The 14,524-nt window shown below is 48.9% G+C and overlaps 1 protein-coding gene across 1 annotated transcript in view; it reads left to right on the top strand.

Annotated features, from left to right (window-relative positions):
* The window catches only part of LOC126092193 (phenoloxidase-activating factor 2), a 249,816-nt gene that overhangs the window by 39,304 nt on the left and 195,988 nt on the right, over positions 1-14,524 (top strand). The window contains exon 2 of the mRNA XM_049907676.1: positions 989-1,087. The gene's annotated coding sequence lies outside the window, so the exon portion shown is untranslated. The remainder of the gene's footprint in view (positions 1-988; positions 1,088-14,524) is intronic.

Below are 14,524 nucleotides of genomic sequence, written 5' to 3'. Positions count from 1 at the left end.
AAAGTATATGTATGGAGTGTACCCATGCATGGAAGTGAAACATGGTCGATAACTAGTTTGGACAAGAAGAGAATAGAAGCTTTCGAAATGTGGTGCTACAGAAGAATGCTGAAGATTAGACGGGCAGATCACATAACTAATGACGAGGTACTGAATAGGATTGTGCAGAAGAGAAGTTTGTGGCACAACTTGACTAGAAGAAGGGATAGGTTGGTAGGACATGTTCTGAGGCATGAAGGGATCACAAATTTAGTATTGGAGGGCAGTGTGGAGGGTAAAAATCGTAGAGGGAGACCAAGAGATGAATACACTAAGCATATTCAGAAGGATGTAGGTTGCAGTAGGTACTGTGAGTTGAAGAAGCTTGCACAGGATAGAGTAGCGTGGGGAGCTGCGTCAAACCAGTCTCAGGACTGAAGACCACAACAACAACAACAATTTCTTTCAGTTCTTGCTCTACAGGGGATAAGCAGGCTGCTAGCTAGTTGATGAACAGAATATGTAATAATAAATCAATACTTAAATATACAGCTCTAATACTGCCAGTGTATTTGCAATGTGCAGCCGATATTTTGTTTGTCCGAAACATGGAGAATTTTTCCATCTTTATATCGAAATATCGATAATTTTCTTCGAAATATCGAGGACAGATAACGAGATCTCTGTAAATATCGATATATCGGTTTTCTGATATTTTTAAAAATATCAACCGTCCTAAAAGTGAAGGATGCTCGCATAAGACACGGCTGGAGTCGGACCTTAACTGCCTCGTTCACTACACGGCTAGCCTCAGCAGCCTCACCGAGCAACCGCACGGTAGCCATTGCCAAATGCTTTGTGTACTTGGTTTTGCCTTCGCTTATGTGTCGCTTGTTTGTTTGTTTCCTCATTTTAAAAGCAGTAAAAAGACTAATCCTGGTCATCGCAGGGTTTGAAGTCTACTGTCACAAAAGAAGGGACTGACAGTGTTTGACGTGTGCTTTTGTAGAACTTGCCAGCCCTGCAAGACGGAGGAGCACCCTGTAACCCTGCACCGGTCTTGACGCTCCGGCGGTTAGACTTATTTGCGCTGGTAACCAGCTGCCACGTAAGTGCCCTCACCGTAGTAGTAGTAGTAGTAGTAATAATAATAATAGTACTAGTTCTAGTTGATGTTGTTTCAGTTTTTAGTCAGGGAGCTGGTTTGCTTGCCCCAATTCGAGTCACTACCCCATCGCAACTTACCCGATCTCCCAAACTAACCTTTATCATTCTGCTGTAAGTATGCAAATCGCCAATGTAGTGTCGACTGAATGTACTGCTACCAAGCGACCAGTCGTGGGGCAAAGTGATAATGAGGACAGTTCGTTAGCACGGGTTGCATCCATTCAGAGGCAAACTTGATTTATGACCTTAACTTATTGTTCCACTAAGTCGTTTATGACCTGCTGAGGCTTCATATATGACAACCTGGAAATAATACGCCCTTCCGAGAAACCCCCCCACCCCTACCACTTCCTCCTCCTCCTCCTCCACTCCCCCTCCTCCACCCCTCTTGGAACTCCACACACAAATACAAGCACATATTTGATATCAAATCAAAAGACTAATTAATTAAATTTATAAATTAGTTACCCCTCCCCCTCCTGAGAGATCCCTCAGCCTTACCTTCCCATCTGTACTTTCCACCCTCCACTCCCCCACCTGGAAATAGGCGGGAAAAAAATCTGTGCTGGAGAGGAACGATCTCATGATGCAGAATTGAAGTCAATGTCAATTATATAAATGAGGATATACTGTTTATTTATGAAATTCAATTTGCAGGAGTTGACACTCTTTAATTGGCGGCAAAGGCTCACATCCAGCGACTACATGTCCTAATTAACGTAATTACTCTTCGGCAGACTGGAGGTGTTGTCTTGTTGGAAAATTTTCGCTTGTGCACTCACCTTGACATGCAGGCATCGACCGAGCCCATGCTCGATGCCACCGCCAGACGTCTCACCCCCCCAGTCCTCGCCCTCCTCCTTCCCCACCCATCCCACAAGAAATTAGCGGCAAAGAGACTCACTCTGCGCTGCAGAAGAAGGATCGCACAACACGCAATTCAAATCAATGTCAATAATGTAATGATGATATATTTTATTGAATCAGTTTGCGGGAGACATGGTTCTCCCACTTCGGTAGAGCTCACATCTGCAACCCCCACACCACCTCCCATGATGTAATAACTGTAAGCAACGTGAAATGGAATGAAGTGTGGTAAAGTATCCAACTTTCGGATCTCCCGCGCTTGTCTGTCGTCGGGGCGCCGCCAGATAGGTCAAAAACGCTCAAACTCACAATTACGGATCACTGTACTAAACGTTCATCTTGTATCCGCAGACAACACATCAGGTGGCGCAGTCTGCTGTTCGGGAAATCCCAGACTCGTTTCCTCTCTCCCTCTCCCTGTCTCTCTGCACCTTACTTCACGGTTGCGAGCACGCGCGCGCGCGCGTGCGCGTGTGTGTGTGTGTGTGTGTGTGTGTCTGTGTGTATGTGTGTGTACACACAAATGTCTCGCAGCAGGCCGACAGAGGTTTTCATCTCTCCTCAGAATACTGTGTTTATATTGGCTAATGCTTCGGGCAAAGGGAGAGATGACAAAATTTTGATAAAAAATAGAGCAAACTACTCCATTTGCGCTACCCTATCAAATTAATTGATTAATAATTTACAGGATTCAAATAGATAGCGTAAAACACTCATCTCCACCTTACGAAGACCCTTCTTGCTAATAAAACATGTTTTCAGTGTCTGAGTATCGCATGCAAACTTAATGCAAATCAAGTACTGAAATTTCCGCCACAAATACACTGAAGCAACAAAGAAACTGGTATAGGCATGTGTATTCAAATACAGAGAAACGTGAACGGGCAGAATACGACGCTGCGGTCGGCAAGACCTATGTAATACAAGTGTCTGGCGCAGTTGTTAGATCCTTATCGAGATTTAAGTGAGTTTGAACGTGGTGTTACAGTCGGCGCACGAGCGATGGGACACAGCATCTCCGACATAGCGATGAAGTGGGGATTTTCTCGTACGCGCATGTTACGAGTGTACCGTGAATTTCAGGAATCCGGTACCACATCAAATCTCAGATATCGCTGCGGCCGGATAAAGATGCTTCAAGAACGGAACCAACGACGACTGAAGAGAATCGTCCAGCGTGACAGAAGTGCAACCCTTCCAGAAATTGCTGCAGATGTCAGTGCTGGGCCATTAACAAGTGACGGCGTGCGAACCATGCAACGAAACATCATCGATACGGGCTTTCGGAGGCTCGATGACTGCACGACACAAAGCATTACGCCTCGCTCGGGCCCGTCAGCGCCGACATCGGACTGTCGATGAGTGGAAACACGTTGCCCGGTCGCACGAGTCTAGTTTCAAATTGTATCGAGCGGACGGACTTGTATGGAGAGAACGTCAGGAATCCACGAACCCTGCATGTCAGCAGGGGACTGTTGAAGCTGGTGGAGGCTCTGTAACGGTGTGGGGCGTGTGTAGGTGCAGTGATTCGGAACCTCTGATACGTCTAGACACGACTCCGACAGGTGACACGTACATAACCACCCTGTCTGATTACCAGCTTCCATTCGTGTCCATCGTGCATTCCGACAGACTTGGGCAGTTCCAGTAAGACAATGAGAGACCCCACACGTCCAGAATTGTTACACAGTGACTCCAAGTACACTCTTCTGAGTTTAAACACTTCCGCGCTGGCCACCAAACCCCCCAGAGATGAACATTGTCGAGCATATCTGGGACGCCTTGCAACGTGCGATTCAGAAGAGATCTCGACCCACTTGTAGTCTTACGGATTTACGGACAGCCGTGCAGGATTTGCCGCCGGGCAGTGCATCAGTCGAGTCCGTGCCACCCCGTGCTGCTGCACTTGCGAGTGCGCGCTGTGGCTCTGCACGGTATTAGGCAGGTGTGCCAGTTTCTTTGGCTCTCCAGTGTAGATCGCAGCGCTAAATGCACCCGAGGTGTCGTATGCACTTGCGACACAGCGTAACCCTGCCGACTACACAAATTGGCGGTCGCGGCGCGCGCCACCCGCCGACTGCCGCGCCTGCCACGCCGCGCCGCGCCGGCAGCTGCGCGCCCGTCCCCGGCACCCACGCGCGGGCCGTACAGTGCTCCGAGAAGGACTGTCACCGAGCTGCCACCCGATCAAATTACACCACAAACACCTGTCATAAGGAATCTTCTCAGCTTCTGTCGTCACTCACCCAGCGCACCGGTCACTTCGCCAGCCCCTGCTGCTGCAGGCGAGACCAGACAGGTTTCTGTCTAACAGCACGTCACGGGACAAGCTTATGCCGCCGGCTGCTGTGCACTGCGAGACAAACAGCTGTGTCTCGGACCTGTACAGTAGTTGTAATCAGCTTAATATGTGTTATGTCTCGAGTCGCAGGACTACCGTATTAAACACGTAGTTGGCTCACGACTCAGTGCTAAGACCTACCCCTGTCACAGGATGCCTCCTCACATCAGACTCCCTCAAAGTAAGCAAATACCTTGCCGTACGTGAAATCTCTCAAGGTATCAGCGCAGATAAGTTGTAAGTATCAGACTATTACTGTACGTCACTTTATAAATTCGGTAATACGTCTGATTTTATTACGATGGTCATCCCTCCCTGTGTAAGTGGAAGATTGAAATTTCGTTAAAAGATTTCTCCACGACGAGAAAACGCCCGATTACCGCTCCAAGTCCCGAATCGTATCCCTGATACCCTATCCATCACTTCCAGCCCCCAGGCGGCACATACATGATAGGATAATTTATCATATTGATCGTGAGTCACTTTGCATGACGAATAATTTTTGTTTTCTGCAGTCGGATTACAATGACCTCCCATGGAGGGAAGATTGATGTTCCTTTCGAGTAATGCTATTGATAACCGACGTTTGGACCACAGAAAGATTCTACCGCTGGCAACATAAATTTCACGTAAGGACCGCAAACACAAGGTAACAGAAACTGACATTCGTGAGGAGGCCTAGAGGCAGTCTCTTTCCCCTCACTCTATTTGTGAATGGAATAGGAAGGGAAACAACTAGTAGTGGTGCAGGTTGCCCTCCGCCATACTCCGTACAGTCGCTTGCAAAGTAAACATATAGATTTAAATGTGATTGCAGTCTACCTATTTAGTCTTCTCACGGGAAAATGTTGTCTCTTACCTTGCACACCAAAGGAAAAATAGATTCTCTGTAACACAAACACTACATAGTTTTCCAGAGGTGTACAAAGTTCAGCCCGATTACTGTTCGAAAATCATGGTATGTTCACAACAGTCCTACAAAAGGATCCTCGGAAACCGAAAATGCATACGAAGAAACGGCGATATCTTACGAGGAAATGAACACAATGATCTGTAGCCAGAGGAGATGTAGCAGTCTACCACCGCCCTTGGTACCCCTCCACTTGCACACAGAAGTCATCGTCTGATGTTAGGTTGTATCGCTCATGTGCAGGATAATATGTCAAATTCTTGTCGGGTTTCCAGCCGGATCAAACTGTCATCTGAACACAATATTTCAACGGTCCACCTGGCCACCATGACCAAGTGAGAAAAGCTCAGCTGCTGTCACCGATAACTCATTCCACTCGCAGTTGACTGCACCTTTATATGCATCGGAAGTACAGCAGCGCATGCGCTAGATACAGTCCAGACGGGCTCAGTCATTCCTGCTGCCCCCTGGCGCAAAAAGAGTTGCAGCGCCTGCGGCGGTGAATGCTGTTGGAAACGATACATCGTTACAAATTATTATTCATAGCCGGCTGATTCTGATACCGTTGTTTCTTCATGTCTGATAAAACAGGATTCCACGTTTTACTTAGAGGTTATCCATTATCACGATTAATGATATTATCTGCTAGTCTGATTTCGACAAATTCTTTTAAAACACAATCCCAGTACCGAGAAGCATTTGCGACTACTCATTGTGTAGCATCCTGTGTCCTTCTGAAAGGCAATGCTCAGCCTTCGCAGATTTATCTGGTTGTAATAATCGCGTACGGCGATGACGTTCAATACACCTGTCATTGAAGGTACGAATAGTTAGGCCAACGTAAATTTTCCCTCACTCGCACGGTATTTTGTAAACTACCAGTTGCCATCCACCTTCTCAACGTTGGAGTACGACGCGACACGTGTGCTTACAAAGAGAGCTGTTGCTCGATGTTGCACGTGACAAACCCTTCAGGGCGGTGAGGGACTCCTAGCTGACTTAAAACTAACTCACAAAGGAACCTTCTGAGGCCAACACGTGTCTGGTCATTGGCGGTGGGATGGGGAAAGTCTGGTCCACGTGCGGGATTCGCGATGCAACATGAACTTCAGCGTACCAGGTGCGTTGCAGCACGTCCAGGGTTTGGAGTCGAAGCTCAAGGAGTTCCGCCCAGATGCGGTGTAATAAGCGCCCACTGTCGAGAGCCGCAGACCGCCGCGTGTCGGCCGTAAGATCACTGCCCCCAGACACCTCACCACTTGGTAGACCGGCAGGGGAGCGACGCGTTCCCAGGGCAGCCCACGTCCTGTAGGCAGCACGCCAGATCTGCCTGCAGCAGCGCCGTAGCGTTCCAGCCACTCCAGTTCTGCTCGAACGATGACCGTGTCGTCCGCATGGGGCCTGGAAAAGGAAGTGTGGCCGGTGAGGCGTTGGCAGGGGCTGCAAATTAACGGTTCCGTGGCGAGAGAGCCAAGCGTCGCGGAAAGAGCGCATCCGAGCGCGGCCATTGCAGAGGGTCCTAGATGTTTCATCACTACTGCCAGATAGGAGTGGTCAGCCCTATCAAAAGCCTGGCTGAAATCAAGCGAGTCTTAAGACCGTCGTCCCGCACCGTGTACACGCAAGCAGGATCGTGTCAGTCCAGATGTTCCGATTGCCTCCAAAAATCGCCTGATCATGGGAGATCACGAAGTAGGCGTCTCTTCGTAGGCGTGCTCCCAAAATGTGGGTCAGAGTTTAGAAGCGAGGGGGGCGGGGGTGACAGTCAATCGCGCTGGTTCCACCATTTGGTTTATGGACAGGGAGGAGCAACCCTTTGAGGAAGAAACCAGGAAGTTGTACCATAGGGAACACCAGGTCAGCCGGTCGGGGTGGCCGAGCGGTTGTAGGCGCTACAGTCTGCAACCGCACGACCGCTACGGTTGCAAGTTCGAATCCTGCCTCGGGCATGGATGTGTTCAAATGGCTCTGAGCACTATTGGACTTAACTGCTGAGGTCATCAGTCCCATAGAACTTAGAACTACTTAAACCTAACTAACCTACGGACATCACACGCATCCGTGGCCGAGGCATGTCGCGCGGTTCCAGACTGTAGCGCCTAGAACCGCTCGGCCACCGCGGCCGGCCATGGATGTGTGTGATGTCCTTAGGTTAGTTAGATTTAAGTAGTTCTATGTTCTAGGGGACTGATGACCTCGGATGTTAAGTCCAATAGTGCTCACAGCCATTTGAACCATTTGAACCGACTCCAGGTCACGGCTTATGTCTATGCAAGCCGGGCATCACTGGCTGGTGGTAGGTCCTGTAGAGCTTCAACAGGATACTGTCGGGTACTGCTGACTTGAGGCACGCCAGCTAGTATATCTGCAATGGCCTCCTCCTCTGTTACGTCCTCGAATAATTCCATTCGCACGTCCTGCAGTAGAGTACCATATGTAAGGCGGGCGATGATCGTGGTCCACAGACATTTGACTGTAGTGAGCGTGGAGAGCATGTGCGATCTCATGTTGTGTAGTGACACAGCGACCATCAGCCAAAGTTTAATTGCGGATCTGTGAGCACCGCCGACAGTGGCATGTGATGCACCGATGGCCCTTCATGGTCCGTGTTGTCCGCGGTGCACGCGCGAACAATTCTTCGTCCAAGGTGCTGCCTGGTGAGTGCCAGGAAGCGCACTTTTACGTGGTTCATTGCTTGCTCTAGGTGAGTGCAGCATTGCGGCACAACCACGCAAAGTGCGGTCATGAAAATGTAGCGAATACCACCACCAGGCGGCGACCTCCCTGCTAAGAACAGTCAGCGCCTTCCTAAGAGCCGACTCGGACACGTAGCAGCCAGCAAGATAGCGTGGTTGAGTAACCCCTCACCCACTCATGCACGATTCAGGCGACTGCAGGAGTGACACGTTTAGTTTCCAGGGGCATCACCCTTGCCATACCATCTGGCAGTGCAAAGCGACACTGCATATATAGGTTGCATGCTCGAAAAAGCCAGTATGCAATATTTGAGCAGCCCATGTACCCAAAAAATGCAGAGTGAGAGGTAGACCTTTCCTCTGCAGCAGGAGGACTGGCCGGTATAGTGTATGAAACCCTCCCTATCGCCATGTACATACTCTCACGTGTCCGTGGCTCAAGGATTGATTATGATGGTGGAAAGCGTTGCACATGGAGCGTAGTGTGGCAATTGGTCCTCGAGTGACCGGGTGGCGTTAAAATCTCCACCGAAAATTAAGGTGACTAGACAAGCGATAGAAAGGGGTGTGGCCACTTCTGCGAAGAAAGTGGACTGTCGTGGCGCTGGCCCAGTGTGGAGGCAGCGTAGATGTTTACGATTCTGACATCGTGGAGAGTGAATGCCATGCCTGTGGCGTCAGGGAGGGAAACGACACCTTCGGCCATCACACCTGTATGGAAGGGAATTGCCACATCTCTGCCTGTGCCAGACGTGTGGGAGACGTGAGTGGTTTATCCGAAATGGCCGACGAAATCGACGACATAGAGCTTCTGGAGGAGGGCTGCGTCCACATCTGCCCCGTTGAGCGTAACTTGAAACGTTGCCAGTTTATGGCGCGCGTGGATGTTGGGGGTAGCCAGTGAGTGTTGTTGGGTATCCACGTCAGTTGGGAAAGTGACGTCCGCTCTAGAGTGGGCTGTCCCGCTGGACCAGGCACAGCATCTCTCGCATTATGAGCCACTGCCGTTGCTGTGTCCATCCGTGGCAACAGGTGGTTGCACGATGTCAGCCGCCCAGGATTTGGGCATTACCGAGGTCGCGTCCCTCGACAAGCCATCTGCTGTGCACGGAGGAGTCGGCACCACAGGAGGGAACGCACCGTGTCGCGCGAAGTAGGGACTGGCACCACTGCGTCACTACAACGCGAATCGTTCGTCAGGCTAGGTCTGACAGCTGAATGTCTGAGGACTTGGCGTCACCAGATATTTGGTCATCGTGTCGTCGCCCCATTCATTGAAGATAATCATCCGGGGGCATACAGTGCTACTTGCGAGGATTTTTCCTTACTGACATGCTGTTCAGAGTCGGAACTGTAGCGACTGTCCGTCGCTTCCTTGCCAGGTGGGAGGAAGGCAGAAGTCGGTGGACCACCAGGTGCCCCTTCTATCTCCGTGTCACGGGCATCGGTGCTAGGCAGGCGAGTGTCTCCTCTGGACAGTGCCTCTAGATGTGGTGGTCTTACAAGCGTCAGACCAGTCTCTGCGACGGCAGTCGTCGTCGGTGGCGATTGGCACGTGTCGTGTTGAAGACAGGCAGTCGGTGCGGTGACCGCGGTATGCGGTATGACAGGAAAGACTGCGGACGGCGCAGTGGGGCCGGCATCGGAGACAGTTTTGGTAGGCACGTCCTTCCTGGCTGCAGCCGGTACAGCTGCCTGTCACTCGCGAGGACCCTGTATCCTCCTATAACCAGGTATGACGGCACATGCTTCACCAATTCAGTTTTCGGTTAATGGACGCGGTCGAGAACAGAATAAGTGTCAAAGGTTTTCTCCATTTTTCGGACTGGTGACTGAGTACATCGCCATACGGCTCAAAAGCCTACATGACGTTCGGTGGGATCTCGAACGGGAGCTGGAAGACCCCAATCGTGCGCCGGCCGAAACCGGCGTGGGCAATCACGACAGCACCCACGTGTTCTGTCGGAGTGCTTAAACTTAGGTACCGAGCGGTCTGGGGCGCCTTGCCGCGGCTCCCCCCGTCGGAGGTTCAAGTCCTCCCTCCGGCTTGTGTGTGTGTGTGTGTGTGTGTGTGTGTGTGTGTGTTGGTCCTTAGTGGAAGTTAGTGTGTAAGCCTAGGGACCGATGACCTCAGCAGTTTGGTCCCATAGGGGCTTACCACAAATTTCCAAAAAAACTTGGTCTCGCCCGTGGCGCCTCACATTTTCCGTACATAGTTGTTCGGTGCCGATCTTTATATCTCCAGTGATGGAAAAAGTGAATAATAGTTACATCCTGTGGACCCAGGTGAAGATAATTCCGTGTGAAGTTATCAGTTTCTAAAGATGGGGTCTTGCATATCCTGCGTAGAATGCGCTCTTGATCGTTGCCAGGCGGTAGGCGTGTGCCATGGCTCGCTCGCATGAGGGACGCAGTGCGCGAAACCGCGGCGGGAAGTAAACAAGGAAACCGCGAGCGCTCCGCAACAGGTGGGACGCAAGCAGATGTCCCCGGCTCTTATCTGCGCCAGCCGAACTGATATTCGGATCACACGCAACGTGTATCACCATCATGTTCGAACACAGTATATGTTCGAAACTCCTGCTGCATATCGACGTTAGTGATAGGGGCCTGTAATTTAATGGATTACTTCTACTAGCTTTCTCGAATGTCGGTGTAACCTGTGCAACTTTCCAGTCTTTGGGCACGGATCTTTCTACATCTACATCTACATCTATACTCCGCGAGCCACCTTACGGTGTGTGGCGGAGGGTACTTATTGTACCACTATCTGATCCCCCCTTCCCTGTTCCATTCACGAATTGTGCGTGGGAAGAACGACTGCTTGTAAGTCTCCGTATTTGCTCTAATTTCTCGGATCTTTTCGTTGTGATCATTACGCGAGATATATGTGGGCGGTAGTAATATGTTGCCCATCTCTTCCCGGAATGTGCTCTCTCGTAATTTCGATAATAAACCTCTCCGTATTGCGTAACGCCTTTCTTGAAGTGTCCGCCACTGGAGCTTGTTCAGCATCTCCGTAACGCTCTCGCGCTGACTAAATGTCCCCATGACGAATCGCGCTGCTTTTCGCTGGATCATGTCTATCTCTTCTATTAATCCAACCTGGTAAGGGTCCCATACTGATGAGTAATACTCAAGAATCGGACGAACAAGTGTTTTGTAAGCTACTTATTTCGTCGATGAGTCACATTTTCTTAGAATTCTTCCTATGAATCTCAACCTGGCGCCTGCTTTTCCCACTATTTGTTTTATGTGATCATTCCACTTCAGATCGCTCCGGATAGTAACTCCTCAGTATTTTACGGTCGTTACCGCTTCCAATGATTTACCACCTATGGCATAATCGTACTGGAATGGATTTCTGCCCCTATGTATGCGCATTATATTACATTTATCTACGTTTAGGGAAAGCTGCCAGCTGTCGCACCATGCATTAATCCTCTGCAGGTCTTCCTGGAGTACGTACGAGTCTTCTGATGTTGCTACTTTCTTGTAGACAACCGTGTCATCTGCAAATAGCCTCACGGAGCTACCGATGTTGTCAACTAAGTCATTTATGTATATTGTAAACAATAAAGGTCCTATCACGCTTCCTTGCGGTACTCCCGAAATTACCTCTACATCTGCAGATTTTGAACCGTTAAGAATGACATGTTGTGTTCTTTCTTCTAGGAAATCCTGAATCCAATCACAAACCTGGTCCGATATTCCGTAAGCTCGTATTTTTTTCACTAATCGTAAGTGCGGAACCGTATCAAATGCCTTCCTGAAGTCCAGGAATACGGCATCAATCTGCTCGCCAGTGTGTACGGCACTGTGAATTTCTTGGGCAAATAGGGCGAGCTGAGTTTCACATGATCTCTGTTTGCGGAATCCATGTTGGTTATGATGAAGGAGATTTGTATTATCTAAGAACGTCATAATACGAGAACACAAAACATGTTCCATTATTCTACAACAGATTGACGTAAGCGAAATAGGCCTATAATTATTCGCATCTGATTTATGACCCTTCTTGAAAATGGGAACGACCTGCGCTTTCTTCCAGTCGCTAGGTACTTTACGTTCTTCCAGCGATCTACGATAAATTGCTGATAGAAAGGGGGCAAGTTCTTTAGCATAATCACTGTAGAATCTTAAGGGTATCTCGTCTGGTCCGGATGCTTTTCCGCTACTAAGTGATAGCAGTCGTTTTTCAATTCCGATATCGTTTATTTCAATGTTTTCCATTTTGGCGTCCGTGCGACGGCTGAAGTCAGGGACCGTGTTACGATTTTCCGCAGTGAAACAGTTTCGGAACACTGAATTCAGTATTTCTGCCTTTCTTCGGTCGTCCTCTGTTTCGGTGCCATCGTGGTCAACGAGTGACTGAATAGGGGATTTAGATCCGCTTACCGATTTTACATATGACCAAAACTTTTTAGGGTTCTTGTTTAGATTGTTTGCCAATGTTTTATGTTCGAATTCGTTGAATGCTTCTCTCATTGCTCTCTTTACGCTCTTTTTCGCTTCGTTCAGCTTTTCCTTATCAGCTATGATTCGACTACTCTTAAACCTATGATGAAGCTTTCTTTGTTTCCGTAGTACCTTTCGTCGAGCGAGCGGTTGTATATGATTGTTAAGTATGGAGTTATTGGGTCAGCATACTCTGAAAGGAACCTAATTGGTGTACAGTCTGGACCAGTAGACTTGCTTTTATTAAGTGATTTAAGTTGCCTCACTTTTCCGAGGATATTTACTTTTACGTTACTCATGGCGACAGCTGTTCTCGATTCGAATTCTGGAATATTTACTTCGTGTCCTTTTGTGGAGGAATTTCGGAGGGCTGTGTTTTATAACACCAATTTGGCAGCACTGTAGTCGATAGTATCCCCATTGCTATCGCGTAGAGAAGACACTGTGTCTTGCTACTAGCATACTTCACATATGACCAGAATCTCTTTGGATTTTCTGCCAGGTTTCGAGACAAAGTTTGGTCGTGGAAACTATTATAAGCATCTCGCATTGAAACCAGTGCAGAGAAGTAATGTGGGTGCCGTAATAAGGGTCTCCAGTTTCTACCGCGCGCCCCACACCGCCTCAGGAGTACGCGGCCGGCTCGGGTTCCGCACGCTCTGGCGACAGCGCGCCGTCCAGCGCACGCTAACCGAACGTGGGCCCCTGCTGCAGACACCTGCTGACCCAGTGACGTCAGCGTGCACTGGACCGTGGGTCGGAGGCGACCTGCTGCCTCGTCGGGCCTGCAGATGCGGTGCGCGGTGTCCACAAATAGAGTATCACTTTCTTAAAATATGTGTAACGCTGTCGTTATTTACAGTGCCATTCCTTTGTTACATGTTAGGTTCCAGCCCTGCTGGCTGTGGCACGAAAGATACTCCAAAGCATTTGTGACGCCACACCTGCAGCAGCTTGTTTAACCCGGTGTGGGAGGTCCGCCACTGGGTGGATACAGTGTCGGCGAAATGCCGCGTCCTTCGATAAATCCCCAGAGGGTGGGAGGGAGAATGCGCCCCCCCCCCCCCCAGTTCGTGGGTGTTGCGCGCCCAATCCGTCTTCGGGAAACGCCTAATTCCAAAAGTTACGCACAGCTGTGGAACTATGGCACGGTTCTCCGTCCTGTTCGAAGTAAACATTATGAACACGTTCATCCAGCACAAGCTGTGCTAATAGAAGCTGTTGTAGCAAATCCACGTATATTGCCTCATTCCTGGAGTTTCGACGAAGAAAAAGGGGCCATAAATTTTGTCAACCGACATTCCCGTCCCACACGCTTGACCTCTTGGCAACAAATAATCCTGAGTTGATAGCGAGCATCAAAAATGGATACAGGGATTACTGAACACAGGGTGGTCGTAGCGAGATTGAGTATTGTAACCCCCAAATCCTCCAAAAATAAACGAAAAATATACCAATTCGGAAAAGCCTTCCTGAGAGACAATCTCCACTCCTTCCAAATTAATAATATAAGTGTAGACCAGATGTGGCTTGAATTCATAGCAATAGTATCGGTAGCAATTGAGAGATTTATACCAAATAAATTAACAAACGACATAGCTGATCCCCCTTGGTACACAAAATGGGTTGGAACACTGTTGCAGAAACAACGAAACAACCATGCCAAATTTAAACGAACGCAAAATCTCCAAGACTGGCAATCTTTTACAGAAACTCTAAATTTAGCGCGGACTTCAGTGCGAAATCCTTCTAATAGTTTCCACAGCGAAATAAATATTCCAGTACCTGAAGCAAGAGCAGCTGCCAACGTGAATAACGTAGTAGTGGTCGGAGTAGTGAAGCAACTTAAATCACTTAATAGAAGCAAGTCTTTTTGACAGGACTGTATACCAACTAGGTCTCTGTCACAGTATGCTGACATAATAGCACCATACTTAACAATCATATACAACCGTTCGCTCGACGGAAGATCCGTACCCAAAGACTGGAAAGTTGAACAGGTCACACAAATATTCAACAAAGGTGGTAGGAATAATCCACTAAATTACAGGCCCATATCATTAACGTCGATATGCAGCAGGAGATTGGAACATATATTGTGTTCGA

Source organism: Schistocerca cancellata, chromosome 7 (genome assembly GCF_023864275.1).
Source record: "Schistocerca cancellata isolate TAMUIC-IGC-003103 chromosome 7, iqSchCanc2.1, whole genome shotgun sequence".
NCBI classification, from domain to species: domain Eukaryota; kingdom Metazoa; phylum Arthropoda; class Insecta; order Orthoptera; family Acrididae; genus Schistocerca; species Schistocerca cancellata.
Note: the sequence above shows the minus strand (reverse complement) of the source record. Positions and strands in the feature narration are given on the sequence as shown.